The sequence below is a fragment of the Ambystoma mexicanum genome, chromosome 5q (assembly GCF_040938575.1).
Source record: "Ambystoma mexicanum isolate Mex_15411 chromosome 5q, UKY_AmexF1_1, whole genome shotgun sequence".
NCBI classification, from domain to species: domain Eukaryota; kingdom Metazoa; phylum Chordata; class Amphibia; order Caudata; family Ambystomatidae; genus Ambystoma; species Ambystoma mexicanum.
The window spans coordinates 837,362,747-837,379,917 of record NC_090933.1 but is presented as its reverse complement, the minus strand read 5'-3'; the positions used below and the strand labels follow the sequence as shown (position 1 = coordinate 837,379,917).

Sequence of the window (17,171 nt, the reverse complement as noted above, 5' to 3'; positions counted from 1 at the left end):
GCAAGCCCTGACCCAGCCTTCACTCTGATGGGTGAAGAATGGGCCGGGACCCCCTCAAGACCTGGTGTGGTGGGCCCCCCTACTCTGTGAGGGCTGCAGGGGCACCCACTATGCCAATGGAGCACATACTGCAACCTACCAGGGGGCCTCCACACACATGCCTAGTGTGCTGTTTGGCTGATCCAGTCCTGTATGCTGCTTCAGAAATGTAACAACAAGAGTAGGGTACAGGCTACAACCTACCAGGGGGCCTCCACACACATGCATAGCATGTCGTTTGTTTGATTTGTCCCTGTACGCTGCTGCAGGAATCTAACACAGCAGGTACAGGGCATGGACAGCAACTTACCATGCAGCATCTGTCCACAAGCCTAGTGTGCCGATTGGTTGATTCGACCCTGCACGCTGCATCAGAATTTGAACACAGCAAGTAGAGGGTACAGACTGCAACCTACCAGGGTGCCTCCATGCACATGCATAGCATGTCGTTTGGTTGATTTGTCCCTGTACGCTGCTGCAGGAAAGTAACACAGCAGGTACAGGGCATGGACAGCAACTTACCAGGGGGCTTCCACGCGCATGCCTAGTGTGCCGATTGGTTGATCCAGCCCTTTACGGAAAGCTTAAGAAAGAACTGCGTTGTTGATCAGCATCTGCACTTGACACAGCTTGTATAATTATACCCCTAAGTCTCCCTCTTTGCAGGTGTGAGGAGCTTCTTGGGAAGCAGCATGTGTTTCCGGAATTTGCTGAAGCGCCACTTGGAGATTCGATGACAATCTCCACGGTGCCCTGGGTTTCTCTGAAGAGGTCACGCAGCACAACTCAATATACCTCTAAGCTGCTCCAGGCCGCTCAAAATGGGAAAAACGAGCAAATAATCCCATGCCCAGATGTGCTCTGAGTGCAAGGTGCTTTAGGAACAGCGGATTCAGAATGTCATCTGATTAAAATGAGACATCGGTGCTCAGTGAACACTGCCAAACACTCTCTTCTTCAAAACATATGCACCCCAAAAGCCGCGGATGAGTATTTCAATCAATATTTGACATTTGAATGCAAGCCTGTTTCGGATGGCAAGTTTAGGATGCTCTTTGGGCTGCTGGTGCGATGTGCCACTTATTTTCATTGAATATTACTTTTAACATGAATCATTGGCTGAAAGGCTTAATAACCGCGGCTCCAACATAAGCAACACACGGGTATTGCACATGATCAGCAACATTCTGTGACCAAAAAGATGTAGGATTTTTGAAGTTTCAAAAATAATAATTCCCATAACAATGACATCACAGGACAATACAAAACATAGAATGTTGGCACCATTGAAGCATTCTAAAATACACAACCCATCAAACAGCACAATATGGAAAGATGTTCAAATGTTAAAAATGTATAATTCTGAATGGAAACTTAACACCAAATTAAATCACCTAACTTCACAGAAGGTAATCACACAGAGCTGGTAGGTAACGTTTGCCACTGCTCTGTAGCTGGAGTCCAGGCAGTACATATTTATTGCAAGTTGAACACTGAATGGCATGGCGACTGATACCCCCCCCACATATGCTGCGTGATGGTGTTACACTCAGCCCCTTGCCTTCACTGGCGGTTAACCTAAGATTTGTCCCAGCAAGACTGCTGGACAGAGTCAAGTAGCTGTCAGGACAGTGGATTGGTTTGAGTCCAATCAAAGTAATCACCTATCAGTCCACTGTACAGGCAGACTAACTAATGTGTTATATGCTTTGTCAAGGAGCCTGCCCTAGAGTCACATAAATGACCTGCCACTGTAAAAAGCAGCAGGATCTGTCACTGAAGTCTGTAGGCGGTAGGGCTGCTTAAAAGGCAGTTGCCTACTGCCTAAATCTGCAGGGTTGGAAAGTATGCAGCAAGAGAGATAGAGGGCAACACGAAGACCAGATCAAATGCACTTTTCACCGCTGATTCCAACTGAGCAAGTGCATTTAGCACTATTTCAGCGCCAGTCTACATCAAACAACGATGCTTGCACTTGTCCAAAGTGCACGAAGCTGGCTTTGTGCTGTATATGAGGCGACGCCTTCACGGAAAGACAATACTTTCCAGTTAGCCCCGCCCCTGCCCAGGGTCTTGTGGTGGCAGCTGTGGAGGGTTAGACAGGGACACACTCTGTATGTGGATTCTCTGTTGTGTTGCAATGCAATAAACTGTCTCTGTCCTTTGGTATCCTTCAGATGACATTGTGTGAGCTTCATTTCTCCTGACACCTCAGGAATAGAGAGAAAGGGCCCGCTCTCACTACTCTGGCCATGTAATGCACTAAAGGATGAGCACTGACCCTTCTGTGCATTAAAACAAATGTACAGTAGTGATATTCGCCAATACTGCACGTTATCCATGTCTATACTCCATGTAAGGGAGAACATGATCGCTGCTATTACCACTGGGCCAGTGGTAATTGCAGAATTGGGCAATATTTCAGGATTACCACCAATGCTAGCTTTCATTTTCTCTGGTGTTATTCCTGCCCCAAAATCGGCCTGACTCACAATGAGGCTCTTTACTAAATGTAGGGAAAAACTTTTTAGCTCCGTTGTCGATCTGAACAAGCATGGAAAATACCTGTATATTTCACTTTAGTGCAGGCATGTGATAGGAATGTTCCCGGTACTGTCATAATAGTACTATCTGGCCAAAAGATGGCAAAAGCTGAAAAATTGTCTGTGTATCTGGTGTCCAGGATGTCAATGCCTATCTAATACCTCTGCACAAGCCAAAATGGTTGCCTTTGTCAGTGTTTGGTTTTCATGGGTATTCAGTGCAAGAAGCAGATCTGAGGGCACCCACTTTGCTTATAAATGAAGTGGCTCAAGGCATTTAGACATTTTGATTAAACCAGAAACTCATTAAAGTGTCAATTAAGAAATTAACTCTCAGAATACTGCTTATAAAAAACACTTATGGGTGCGATACGGCACAGAGTTTGATGTTACTGCATGATAGAGCTAGCTCAAATAGATCCAAGGAGGGTGTGTTTTGGGTGTGAGGAGCAGGTAGTGGGTGGGAACGGCCAACTGAATCAGTATAGCCATGGGCGTCAATGCGTAGGTAAATATGCAAACAATGACAGAATGGTTTATACTGTCCATTATGACGCAAGCAGAAAAAAATACTGTGCAATGGATTTTCTCCACTCTTAAGACTGGTTCAAACGTAATAAATCTGACCTCCAACCTCTTAAGACTCGGCAGCTAGATGAACCAGATGGTACTGTACACAATTGGCCGGCTGCGTCCATAAAATTTCTTGCATTCAGGGTGCAATGTGCAACCCCTGAATACGGCAAAGGTGAGACGGGTGAAGGAGCACGGGCATCCATCGAAACGACCAGGGTGGGGAGGCTGCAGGCGCATTCAAATAGTGACATCCATCTGTGCAGCCTTTAGCCAGGGATCTCATGACAGTTCCAGCCATCTTTATGCAAATTCTCCCCGAAGCGAATCCACGCCGGGCCCCAGGAGCACTGAGCGGGCTCTGCCCTATTCCATCCCTGCACTGATGGCGATGGATCAATCTTCATGTAATCTGGAAACAGGTGGGGCGACTCACACAAGGCAAATGTGTTATAGAGAGCAAGAAAAAGACGGACACAAAGGCAGGGCAGAGGAGGGTGATAGGGTCCAAGAAAGAGAGAGACAATAGACAAGATTAGGCCCCCACATTTCTTTACTGTTTTACATAGATATGTAAATATTTATATGGGACACATTCTATAATATCCCCAGAGGCAAAAAGCAAAACTAGTGCATCGCAACAGCTGCAGAAACCTGTTTCGCCTACTCCTTGTGGCAGTAAAGTAGTGGCAACACTATGGCAGCACTCGCTTAAACACTGCTAATTATAGGTACCTAGGTTTGTTTACTAGCTGTTAGATGAGGAAGAGGAGCATCATATGTGCATCACCACTAATGAGTGCCTTCCGAAAATAGAACCTTTCTGTTTAAAGGCTTTTTTTTCTCACTGCTGCAACACGAAATACTCTACCTGCTCCCCAGCCACGTCTTGGCTTATTCTACTTCTTACTCGCTGACATAATTGTCACGGATCTACTACAGGTGGGTTCAAATGCTCTTGACTAATGAGAGACATCATAGTAAAATGTTCTGTCTAATTAAATTGTGCCACAGTTGCTAAAGATCATTTTATAAGCTTTGTTTTCATTTTTCAATAAAGCTTTGCAAGCCTTTTGTTAGAGGAGCCAAACAGCTGTATTCAGGAAAACACACACTCCCAAACATGCTTTAGGACAGGAAGGGAGACTAACCTAAATATATCATAGTAAATGCACTCTGGCTCAAATATGGGAATGGAAAATAAACTCTTTGCTTGATACGGCTTTTTAGATTTCTCTGCTGCCTACGCTAGAGTAGACCGTGAGATCTTATGGCAACAATTAACTAAATAGGGCATTGATAAGGACTTACTCCAACTAAAACAAATATTACTAAACACTCACACATCTATTTGCATAAGTCTGATTGTTTATGCAGCCTTCACTGAAAAGATCAGACATCCCTAAGTATTGTAGTAGTATACTTTTGATATACTATATCTAAGCAATTAGTGATTGAAATCAAAGCATGTACTGAATTATGCCTGAGTGTTAACTTGTCATTTTATAAGTATTCAAATTAATATGTATGGATAATAATCACAGACCACCATGACCTATCATGACATTCTATGCAATAATGCGAAATGGGTTGGATTGCTGAATCTGGGCCATCTTAGATTAATTTATTGGTATAGATGATCTTTAAGTAATTTGAATGAACTTTTGTGTATTTGATGTTGTTTTTATTGGAACATTATTTGTAAGTGCTAAAGAGTTTGCTTGTAAACTAAAAAAACACTATAAATAAATATATTGTTCAATGCCTATAATACAAACTAAATAAGCCGTATTAAACATTGATAAAGGCAATCACACCTGAAATAATATCATGCAGCAAGATACTATTGCCAATTAGAATACAAAAGCAAATCACCTAACAATAATATATGGGGTAGAAGAAAAAGCCTGCCATTTGGCCTTGGACAGGCCAACAAGCATATAGGTTCACCCCTCAATATATAACATTAATTTAGAACTCAACAAACATTGTACCAACTATAGACCCTGTGTTGTTGTTCCCTTCAAATGATGGAATAATTGTTTAACAGATGTGGTCTATGATACAAATTCCCACTTCCTTCTAATAATCTAGTGGTGGGGACCAGGTTGTGCGGTACATCAGTTATTGGTCAAAGCAGAAATGTTTCCATTGCCAAAATGCCAAGGTGTTCCAAGCAGGCCAAGCTCAGATGAGTTGTATTCTGCAGGTGTGTGATTCTGGAGGCTCTAGCACACAACATAGGGTAGCCTCTTTTCACGTCGCCTTCACCCAACATTATTCATCAGTGGGTGCGTGGCAAGTTATATGGCACAGATCTCCATTACGTGAGCCTAAATCTCCTTCCACAATTTCAAACACGTGTGACCCAAGCCTCCAACCTCCCTGCAACTCCCCAAGCAGTATGGTGATGAGTTCGGGAAGAGTTTGTACAGCGTTTTGAGCATTATATACTGCTAAAGCAAACCTTTCTTTGCACACTACTTGATTGAGCCACATATTGAGGATCTGTGAGCCCTTTCCCATATGTGCTTCCATGACTCCTGGATATAGAGACGCAACTCCTGTTCCCACCTTAACAAATACAATTGGAAATCCATTAGTAGCGAGGAGTCTTGGAATGGCCTCTAACCCCAGCACCTCCAGGACTCTTATTGTTCTGGCAGTTGCCTTAACCTTGTCTGTATAATATGTCCAATGACGAAGCTACAAGTACTAAAATCGCACAGCCTAATCCAATTGGAATGACTGTTTACAGTCCATAAAGGTGGCTTGCCTCGGAAAAAAGATGCATGTGTAAGCAACTTTCCATCCTTTAACTGCTGGCGGAAGGGATAACAACTGCTAGAAATGGGGCCAGTCTGTGATGCAATCAGGTATCTTTTTAAGGAAACATCACTCAAGCCTCCAAGTGGAGGGCACACATGAGACTTTTACAGGAAACATATGGGGACTTTCTGTTCTAGATAAAGAAATATATCTCCACTCGCAAGCTGTTGACCATTCCCACTGGAACACACATTAGAAGTGCCTGGCACACATGGAATAACCTGGGAATTAGAGGAATAGTGATGGACGAGCTAGGGCCCAATGAGGATATTTCTTCTGAGTCGCAGAAATCTGATTGCTCTTTCATGGAGTTGCATAATTCTGGAATATTTGTGTGATATAATGGCTTATATGTGGATGTGACTGTGAACCCTAAGTAATATAAATGGTCTTTAGACCATGAAAAGGGATCTGTCTCCAGAGGTGACGCAATAGATTCAGGTGAATCTAATACATTCATTCCTATAGACTTGGAACAATAGACCTTGAACGTAAAGACTCCACAAAACACGTCAAGGTCCCTCACTAGGGCTGGCCTTTCTTAGAAAGAGGACACCATCGTGTGCCTACATTGCAGCTCAGTGTGAGGAGCTGTGGCATCCCACACCTACAATATCATTGTTATTGTGAGGCATTAAAGCCAATCCTTCGACTGACATGGTTTTAAGTGTAGTTAAGTCTACAGTGTATTGCAGATCCAGGGGACAGAAGATCTACTGTGGAAGGCAGCACGGAAAATGATCAGGCTCCATCCACACATGCATGGAAGGAGGCACTCGGAGCCTAGGTGGAGAAATTGTGTTGGGGTTTCGCACTCAAGAAAGTAGAATACTAAGTGTGGTCTTCCCTCTGAACCAAGCACAACATCGCCCCTCAATCAGGAGCCCGTGCAAGGCATGAATGTGTGAGGAGTTATGCTCCCTACAACTCCCTCATACTGAGAGATGAGCGACAGTAGTCTGTACTGACTAGAGATGCCACAGCAATAAATAAATAAAGTACTTAGTACAGCCCCAGGTAGAGGGAGTTTCCATAGTGTAGCCAAGAGAAAAGTGCAGTTGTCACAACTGATCTCAGTGCTTCTGTAGTGAATAGAGGACAGATCCTTCAGAGAAAATACAGAAGGTAAAAAAATAGAGCTTTTATATATCGCGCTTCGTGCCGTAGACCAGCCGCTAAGTACAGGACCGGGTCTAAGCACGGGACCTTGTTTCAAATCTGTGATGCTCTACATTCTCTTGCTTCCAAGACAGACACGTGGCCCCTGAGCTATCCTCTCAGCGCAAAGGATCAGTTGCAGCAATTAAAGGTTTCAATGACACGTCCAAGTCAAGGAAACAAGCTACACTAGGAACCACCTTCACTGGCAGTAGACAGGTTCCCATAGATGTACACAAGGTTTTTCATAGAATTAATCCAACAGTGGGAAGACAAGACGGTGTCATTACCACCTGCCAGCATTTGCTGAGTCTTTAACAGATTCGACTTCAGCCAGATGGCACTAATCCAACTGTGAGAGACAGTCAGGCAGCTACGGAATTGAGCTTCAGAGGCATAAATGGCGGAGAGATTTAAAGCCAAGTCACGTGAGCCAATGAGCTCTCATAATGGATGAACCTAAATGTTTCATTGTATGGTAAAAGGAAAAGACCCTGTGGGACATTGCATGGAAAGGGTCAGTCAGCAGATGTAAAAGATGGTTAGGATATTGCCTATATATTATTAATTATTATTATTCTAGTATTTATTTGAGCACGGATCTAGCTTCGAGAAGCAACAGAGCGCTTTACAGAGGTATACAACAGTACAGATACATAACGGAGCACTTTACAGAGGTATACAACAATACAGATACATAACAGAGCGCTTTTCATAGGTAACAACAAAACAGATATATAGTGGGGGGAGACACAGAGGGGCACAGAGAGGGGCTACAGTTGTACTAGGGGATGGGGGAGGAGAGGGGCGGGTGGCGTCTAGCGAGTCAGGTGGCACGAGGGGTGATGTGATGGCTTAGGCGTTGAGGAGAAGAGACTCCTTGAAGAGGTGGGTCTTGAGTTCTTTTCTGAATTGTAGCAGCATGGGGGCGAGTCTGATGCTGACAGGGAGGAGGCTCCATAGTCTTGGGGCATAGGCAGAGAAGGCTTGTATTGATGATCTACAAAGAAACATGATATCCATGCATGGCCCCCTACACCATTCTCACAAAGAGGGTTGATTAATATGGGCTCATGAATGTTTTCGGATGCCCTGGCAATCAAGCAGAGGCGGGATCAAGCAGAGGCGGGGCATATTCTGTTGTGACGCAGAAGATTCACAAGTAATGATTCAGCAGCTCTTGCCTGTGAATCACCACCTGTTGTGTATCCAAACAATTTTGATGAGTAACTAAATTGGGCACGTTCGGGAGCGACAGTCTTTTCAAGGATCTCACCTGGGATTCCAAAAAGAGATTGGACACAGGTTAGTTTGAATTAAAGGGTCCAAGGAGCGACTCTCGAAATGGTGGGAAAAATAAATGGCTTTCCACGTGGAAATCAGAATAGCGCCTTCCAACAATAATTAATTAATTAAGCAAAATACATCATTGAAAAAGAAACATTGACATTGACTTATGGTAACTACAGTAATCTAGGGGGCAGAGGTAAAGAGGCAATCCAAGTTGAGTACTTTTAAGAAGCGCTAAAAAAATAGGCTAAACAGATTGAGGCTCACTACGAGTATGGCGATGCAGGAAAGAATTGGCGGTAATAGAAATACCACCACTTTTCCCGCAAATCCCCTGGAGTGGAGGATTTACCTCCAGCATAGGTCATTTCAGGCTCAATTCATTGTTCATCTGAAGGAAAACCACGATTCTTATGTATTCCTTCATGTAATTCAATTATTCTGATGACACCACTGCAATTTGATATCTGTCAAAAATCAAACGTTGCATTATCAATTGTATTGCATGTTTTAAAATACTTTCTTTTGAAAGTCTGTACTTTGTGCCCTTTTCTTTGAATCGGCCTATTACATATCGATATAGAGGTGTATTTGGAGAAAAGGAGGTGAGGGGAGAGGGGATGGGAGGGCATACGTGTGGGATGGGGATGTGAACCCCATAAAAGAAAAATTGGGGTACTTGAGGGTGACCAAATGTGCACCACCAAAATGCAGACTTTCAAAACACGTTGAATCATTCTCTATATTATAATTTCCATATTGCAAAATTAATGTTCAAACTCCAAATATATAAAATGGATTATTCCGAATATGAGTAACAGGGCCATCTACTGGGCAAGAGCAGTATTGTCTCTGATTTTCCAACGAAAAGATAGCCGCGGAAGCCAGTTCCGGGAGACATGGCAAGGTCCTGGCTCGAGAACACATTTTGGACCCAGACAGAGCTAAGCCCAAAATGGGCCCAGGCCACTTAAAGACCTAACAGTCATGGATCATACTACTTCTCCATGATGTATGGTGATGCATGAAAGGGTCATTATTGACCCTTCTGTGCATTAAACACAATGGGGGACAGAAGATAATCATCTGTGATACCTACTTTACCTAACCGGTAAGATAGCTCAGCAGGTTGAGCGCTTGCTGCTGCGATCTGACCGTGATCTGCAGGTCGCAGGTTCGAATCCCAGCAAAGCCAACTCAACCTTTCATCCTTCCGAGGTCGATAAAGGAGTACCAATTTCAGTTGGGTGATATTGTATGTAAATATGTGCTTTGGAAAAAGGTGCTATATAAATAACACATCATTATCATTACTTTTCACATCCTAAGTGCAGCCCTCAAGAAAGTAATGTTTTAAGATGGTGGTAGGGTTTTGCAAATTGTACCTTTACCCTTTGGTGGATTTTTTTAACTCACAATCAAGTGCCATTTATTCATAAGGAATACAGCATGCAGTAAATACCTCTAGGCCCATAATCAGGTAGTCAGTAAAAATAGGTAGGGGGCATTGAGGTATTAATGTTAACCACAAACACATAAGGAGGCCCTTAGAAAGAAATGTTGGTGCTGCTATCATCTGTATGCCATAATGAGGTGAAATACAAATGCAAGGGCACTAGAACGATGTGTCTAACTGCGCGAGGTTTTGAAAAGATTTGCAACAAAATTCTTAGAATTAAGTCCCTGCTGCGTGTGCCAGGGGTAGCGAGAGGCAATGCCCAACCGACCGGAAGGTAATTCCATTGAAAGAAGCAAAAACGATTGTGCCAGGGGCTTTTTGCTTCTTTCAATGTCATAATGAGGGCTTTATCTTTATTGGGCACACCTGGCATCTTGATTATTTCCAGAAGAAGTTTATCAAACAGTTGCACAAAAAATATATCCATTGCATACCAAATAGCCGTAATGGAGTGATGTTCTGGCACGGTGTTCACATGCATTGATAGACTTGTATTAAACATTGGCGAATCACGCATCTTTATTCTAACACAAAAATGTTACAACATTTTGGGTTGTAGAGCCCTTGTAAAGAAAATAGCAACCCAAAAACTGAATGATAAAAATAATTCAAAAGGTCAAATAATCACTGCACCGTTTATTACATTACATTACTCAGACGGTCCCATAGGACCAAACTGACACAGAGCTCATCACGCCCCAAGAAGTTAAAGGTTTTATAGCGGTAAACGGCAGGATTTGAATAAGCAAGTTACAGTGTTAACATACCACCGGCATTGTTCTGGAATGGTGTACACATGCATTGATAGACTCGTATTAAAAAGCAGATCATGCTTATTTATTCTAGCACATACATGTCACAACATTTTGGGTTGTAGATCCCCTGTAAAGAAAATAGCAACCCAAAAACAGAATGACAAAAATAATCCAAAAGATGCTACTATCCCCCTATAGTCCCTGGACCGATTGGCCACATCTTATCTAAACCCAGTCCCCTAAACACATGGTCCCCTTCATCGTCACCATTGAATCCAGGTACGTGATTGGTTCAAACGTATTGACACATTAATAAGTTGACACTGTCACGTGATGTGCACCCCTCCATTCAGGACGCGATCAAAGTGAAGTGGTGAGGCCAACTATGTTTTTAATGAGATAATAGGCCTTCTCATTATTTATTTTTTATGGCGCACCCAACCATCTGCTCCTCCTATCCCAAATCACAGAACGATCCAGACACGGCTCCCTCTTATCTCTGTCGAGCCCCAGGTGCACAGTATTTATATGATACATGTCTTTTATAATGCGCCGGTACACAAGTGTTTCTAGGCACGACAAGGCAAAGGGGTGGTGGGTAGAGGGAGGACAAGACAAACGATCTTACTAGGCCAAGTGACTTTGAGATCTTACAAGTGCGACAGCGCAAAAGTGCAGAGGAAAGGCAAAGGGGGGAGAGCCAGGGAGAGGGAAAGGGGAAGTGAAATCAGGGCAGACATGCTCTGAGCGAGTGCAGACAAGGCACGTGGCTCTTGGTAAGTGCAAGGAGGCAGGGGGCTCTAGAGGTTACAGTTACAGCCCCTAAGCGTGTGATAGGCACAGAGGCAATGCAGGGGAGACAGATCATGGAGGAGCCTGGTACCCAGTGAGATTCTCAGGATAGCCAAGTAACCAGCCAGTGCAGCAGACAGGCAGGTCAGCAGGGGTGATAGAGAGAGAGAAAGCAGAGGAGAAAATTATGGTCTTGAGTATATCTACCCCCCCCTCTGCCTGGAGATGTGTCTGACCCTCAGAGAGTTGGTGGTAGCTGATCGAAGGGTTTGAGAAGGATGGTATTTTGGAAGAGAGAGTTGGATGTAGTGTGGGCCCTGGCCCCAGAAGGCCATATGGATGATGCAGAGGTTCTTGAACTAGATTGTTGCAGCAACCGGGACCAGTGATGAGATTTCTTGGGCTGGAGAGATACAGTTCCTAGGCTTGAGGCCAAGGATAAGTCTTGCAGTCCTGTTCTGGATTACCTGCAGAGGGCGGAAAGTAGAGGAAGGCAGATTGAGAAACAGGATATTGCAGTAGTCCAGCCTACAGAGAACCAGGGCTCTGGAGACAGTGAGATTCTGGGGGAAAGTAAGAAAAGGAAGAATCCCTCTGAGGAGGTGCAGTAGATAGTGGGTCTTCTTGGCAAGGTCCATGAGGAGAGAAGGAGAGAGTGGAATGAAAGATGACACCAAGGTTTATTGCCTCGCAGGAAGGCAAAGGAAGTGGGTCCAAGGAAGTCAGCCAGAGTGATAGAAGGAAAGCGGGAGCAGGGTCCCAATGAGAAGGATCTCCTTCTTACTGGCATAAAGGCATAGATCGTTGGAGGTGCACCAATCCTAAATCACGGATAGAGAGTCAGGAATGAGCGAGAGAGGAGAGGAGGCTGAGGAGGGCATGAAAGAGAGCTGAGTATCATCCACATAGCACTGAAAGTTAGAGGAGAAGGTAGAGATCAAGTGGGCCGAAGAGGCCCAGTAGACATTGAAGAGCCAGGGTGAGAGGATAGAGCCCTGAGGAACACTGCATGTGGAAAGAGAGAGGAGGTGGAGAGGAAGGACCCAAGTTGTTCCTAGGAGGGTCGGTCCAGGAGGAACTAGGTCAACCACTCCAGGGCCTGATCTTTGATACCCATGTTCTCGTGGAGTCGATTGATCAGGATGGCGTGATTGACCATGTCAAAAGCAGAGGAAAGGTCAAGTAGAATGAGGACAGAAGGAAGGCTGCAGTCAAGATTAGAGAGCAGATCTTCATGAGTGTTCAGAAGAGCAGTTTCCATGCCTCTGGCTGCTCTGAATCCAGACTGATAGTCATGGGCACAACCGACAGATTTGTGGACAGCTTTTCCAGGGGTTTGCCCAGGAAAGGAGTGATAGAGATCTAACATGACTGGGACATCACTCTTGAGTCTGAATTTCAGGAATGTATTTGTTTGCCTTTGGTGCTTACTTGTAATTCATATGGGATGACTGCTCATTGGGGAGGGCAGTAGTGCTCTAAATCTTTGCTTAGACTCTGAGCATCACAAAACCTTATGCCCTAGTCTCACGAGTTTGTCCTTTAAAAGGTAGTATCCTTACCAGATCACATTCCATTGCCACCACGGTCAGGCCCTGCAGCTGGATAGAATTAGCATTTGCTGTACTCTGCAGTTGTCTCTGACCTCGGCTTCTCTCCTGGGGAACGGAAAGGGGATTTGTTTTTGGAGGTGAGCTACACAGAGCTACGGGTCCACATCAGGGCATGCATTCTATTCAGTTCATAGTATACTAGTGTCATGCCTGCACCATGGGAGCACACATTGGCAACCATCATGGACTATGTGTTATTCATTTATCTTCAGAATACTCTTGGAACATCCCCTATTCACACTTTGGTACTTAATCCCCATTTGCGTGACTTTGGTGCCTTCTTATTTAACCCAACTAACTACATGTACCACAATGCACCTTGCTACAGCTATCAATTCCTGGCCATTCCCATTCGTCAGCATTGGAACCACAATCCCCAGAAGCCCTAGGGATCAGAGCTGCTTCCACCATCTCAGGACCAGAGAGGGAGGAGCAGATTGTATTCAGGGGTGCTGCTCCAGGTGCTGCCAATTAGCCTGCCTCAGTACAAGGCAGGGTGGTATTTAAGCAGCTGCCTGCAGGAGCGCAGTCTCTTGCATCAAGAGTCCTCCCAGCCCCTTTTTGCCTTTTGACTCGAATTTGTATGCTGTTCCTGCTGCTGCATTTTCCTGCGTTTGTTCCAGTGCTCTTTCTGGGCTCCCTGCCTTGCAGCCTGCTACACCCTGCTGCCTACAACCCTAGCCTTTTGGGCTCCCTGCCTCACAGCCCTGCTCCTCTGGGCTTCCTGCCTTGCAGCCTGCTACACCCTGCTGCCTACAGCCCTAGCCTTTTGGGCTCCCTGCCTCACAGCCCTGCTCCTCTGGGCTTCCTGCCTTGCAGCCTGCTATACCCTGCTGCCTACAGCCCTAGCCTTTTGAGGTCCATGCCTCACAGCCCTGCTCCTCTGGGCTTCATGCCTTGCAGCCTTCTAGACCCTGCTGCCTACAGCCCTAGCCTTTTGGGCTCCCTGCCTCACAGCCCTGCTCCTCTGGGCTTCCTTCCTTGCAGCCTGTTACACTCCGCTGCCTACAGCCATAGCCTTCCGGGCTCCCTGCCTCGCTGCTCTGCTCCTCTGAGCTCGCTCGCTCCTTGCTGCTCTGCTCCGCTGGGCTCCCTGCCTTGCAGCCTGCTACTCTCTTCTGCTTTCAGCCCTGACCCTCTGGTCTCCCTGCCTCGACGCCCTGTTCCTTTGGGTTCGCTCCTTGCTGCCCTACTCCTCTGGGCTCTGTCTGCCGCCTAATACAGCTCTCAGTCTGCTCCTCTGGACTCTCTGCCTTGCAGCCTACTACAGTCCTCTGCAATCCACTGCAGTTTTTCTGTACCTTGTGCCATTCGGTACTGCAACCCTACATCCGTGTTTGCAGGCCCCCTAATTCCTGGCTGCTGCTCCCTTGCTCTCTTCCTTGTTTGCAACCCCTGGTTCTTGATCCCTCTCCTTCTCTTCCTTGACTTCTCTGTCCTCCCCTTTAGTTTACCCATTTCTATTGTACTGTTTCTTCCTTCATTCCCTTCTGCTAGATTTCTCTTAGACTTCCTTGTCCCTGGTTATTTCTGTTCTTGTCTCTCTTGTGTCTTATGTTGATCCTTTGTACAGAGCTTGACTGTCGGTTTCCAGCAGGCAACCTCTGCCCCTTCCCTTGTCACGTTTTCTGTTTAACAGACACCCACAGCTGTTGTTCCCAGCCATGAGCAGACAGAGTGGGCCTCTGTAATAGTAATCTGTGCAGAAGGCTGGAGTTTCCAAAGGTCTGTGGAACACTCTCTTTCCATATCTGCATACACCCCAAGAGGGAATCAAGTTTGTTTGTATCTTTGTATTTCCTGCCCCTTTCTGTTCACAACTACAGTTGCTTACTTTTCTTTCTTGATGAGTTTCCTGCTGTGCGTGTACTTATCTGTCACCTTACATCAGCACAGCCACCTAAACCCTACCTGGGGGCCCTGTGCCACTCTTGACAGAGTGCCATCCTTGACAACTAGTCCTTAACTTACAATATGGTGACAATTGTGCCATGATAACACATTGACCTTGCATCTACCACAGTACTCCTCTGACTCCTTCTTCCACCTGTCTCGGTTCTTCCTGCACACCTCACTTCGGGCCATAACTTTGGATGCAACCACTAAACAGAGGGCCTATAACACTGCCCCATCTATGACCTCTGCAACCACAACAGTAGTACATTTGTTGCTCGTTCTGTGTTGCTATATGTGGGTATCTAATATGTGTCAAACCTAACTAAAATCAAAGCGTGCCGTTTTGCTGCACAAACCTCAGTCAGCTCCAGCGATAGTTTGTGCTAATAGGTTTTTCTCAACCTGAACCTTTTACCCTGACTTGGAAGCTGTACATGCATCCCAACACCCTGTAAGCATAAACAAACTCTAAGCCGTATCTGCTCCTCACCCACTCTCCCTTTTTGGCCATTCTTTTCCTTGTAAAATTACTGCTAAACCACCAACTTGAAATCATTAATTAAACAGTCCATTTTAAGACAGCTGCCAACCAAGCCCCCTGGAGCGCACATTCCCTACACACCCTGGCCATGTTTGCTCTTTACCTCTTCCTGGCAAGCCACTCTTCTTTGGTTCTTGCCAGATTGTATGTGAGCCTGTGATCTAATATTCTATTGAAACTTTGGGGCATGAGGAGATTGCCGGTCCTTCATAACAGGAACCCGGTTATTGTTTCTCCTCTCTAACACATTGTTCACGTTTATGTCTTGTGCACCCCTCGCCTTCATTTTAAAAGAGAAGATGCCCACCCCTGACTGCCATAAGTAATCCACTGGTTCAGGAGGCATGTCTTCCTTGTGCTGTCATTTGCAGCACAGGCGTTTGCCTCAGCAGCTTTCACGTAAATAACGGCGTGGGCATGTAGGTATGATAAAGGCCGGGAGGGAGATAGAAAGGGGTGGGGATGGGACAAGAGGGGGGACGGTCGCAGAAGGGGCAGGCAGGGAGGGAATACAGAATGGGGACAGGGAAAGACGGAACATTGGATTAGGTGAGGGAGGGAGTAAGACCTGACAGGCGGTGAAGTGGGACCCCCTCTTCAAAACAGGATTGCTGAGAGGTGGGTGGGTGGTGAAGGGGCTGCACAGAGGACATGACGTAGAAAGTGCAAGTGTGGTTTGCACTGACGCATTTACTGCAGTGCTCTGATAGCAGCAGGATATTGATTAATTATAGTAAAAAATATGGGTGAGTTTAAAAGAATTGTTCCCTTTTGGTGGATGCAGTGACCTAATAAAATGGGTCCACTGAGTCTCTTATTAATTTATAAACGTGAGCTGCTGGATTATAATAAAGATTATATATCTATTTTATGGTAGAATTAATTACTTCCAAAACATTGATGTAATATGAAATGCTGCAATTGACACAAGAGCAGTTAACATCAGTCACTGCACTGCTAGCTGTTAGATTACATCACCAGTCTTCCCAAATTGCCTTTCTGAATTCTGTATTGCCTGACCTGGCCTAGAGAGTGTGTCTATAGCATGGGTCTCTTTGCTGAGGGCACCCTGGCTTTCTGTTCCTCTAACTCTCTGAATTATAATCTGCAACTAAAATGCTTAGTGCATACCCAATGCCTGTCATGGGACTTGACAGGCATTGGATATGCACTAAGCACTTCAGTTGCGGCATTTGACAATCATTGGGTATGCACTAAGCACTTTATTTGCAGCATTTGGCACTTGACTCATCGGATATGCACTAAGCACTTTAGTTGCAGCATTTGGCACTTGACTCTTCGGATATGCACTAAGCACTTTAGTTGCAGCATTTGGCACTTGACTCATCGGATATGCACTAAGCACTTTATTTGCAGCATTTGGCACTTGACGGGCATCGGCTAGGCACTAAGCACTTTAGTAGCGGCCTTTGACAGGCATGTTATATGGACTAAGCATTTTGATATGTATCGGTAATGCGCCATTCACTTTAGTTGCAGATTAAAATTCATCAGTACTTGACAGATATTTTATGTTTTTTTATAAATCAAAGTCCACATAGTACACATCATTCACATTAAACTGCAGCTTACAAGCACATTTGATTGTAAAATGTAATTGGTATTTAGCAGACATGGGATTTGCACTAAGCACTTTAATTATAGATGGCATCTAGATATGGA

General features: G+C 45.0%; 1 protein-coding gene across 2 annotated transcripts in view; it reads left to right on the top strand.

The window, feature by feature from the left end:
- CALB1 (calbindin 1) overlaps positions 1 to 17,171 on the top strand; it is a 242,345-nt gene that overhangs the window by 150,661 nt on the left and 74,513 nt on the right. The gene's annotated exons all lie outside the window — the stretch shown is intronic.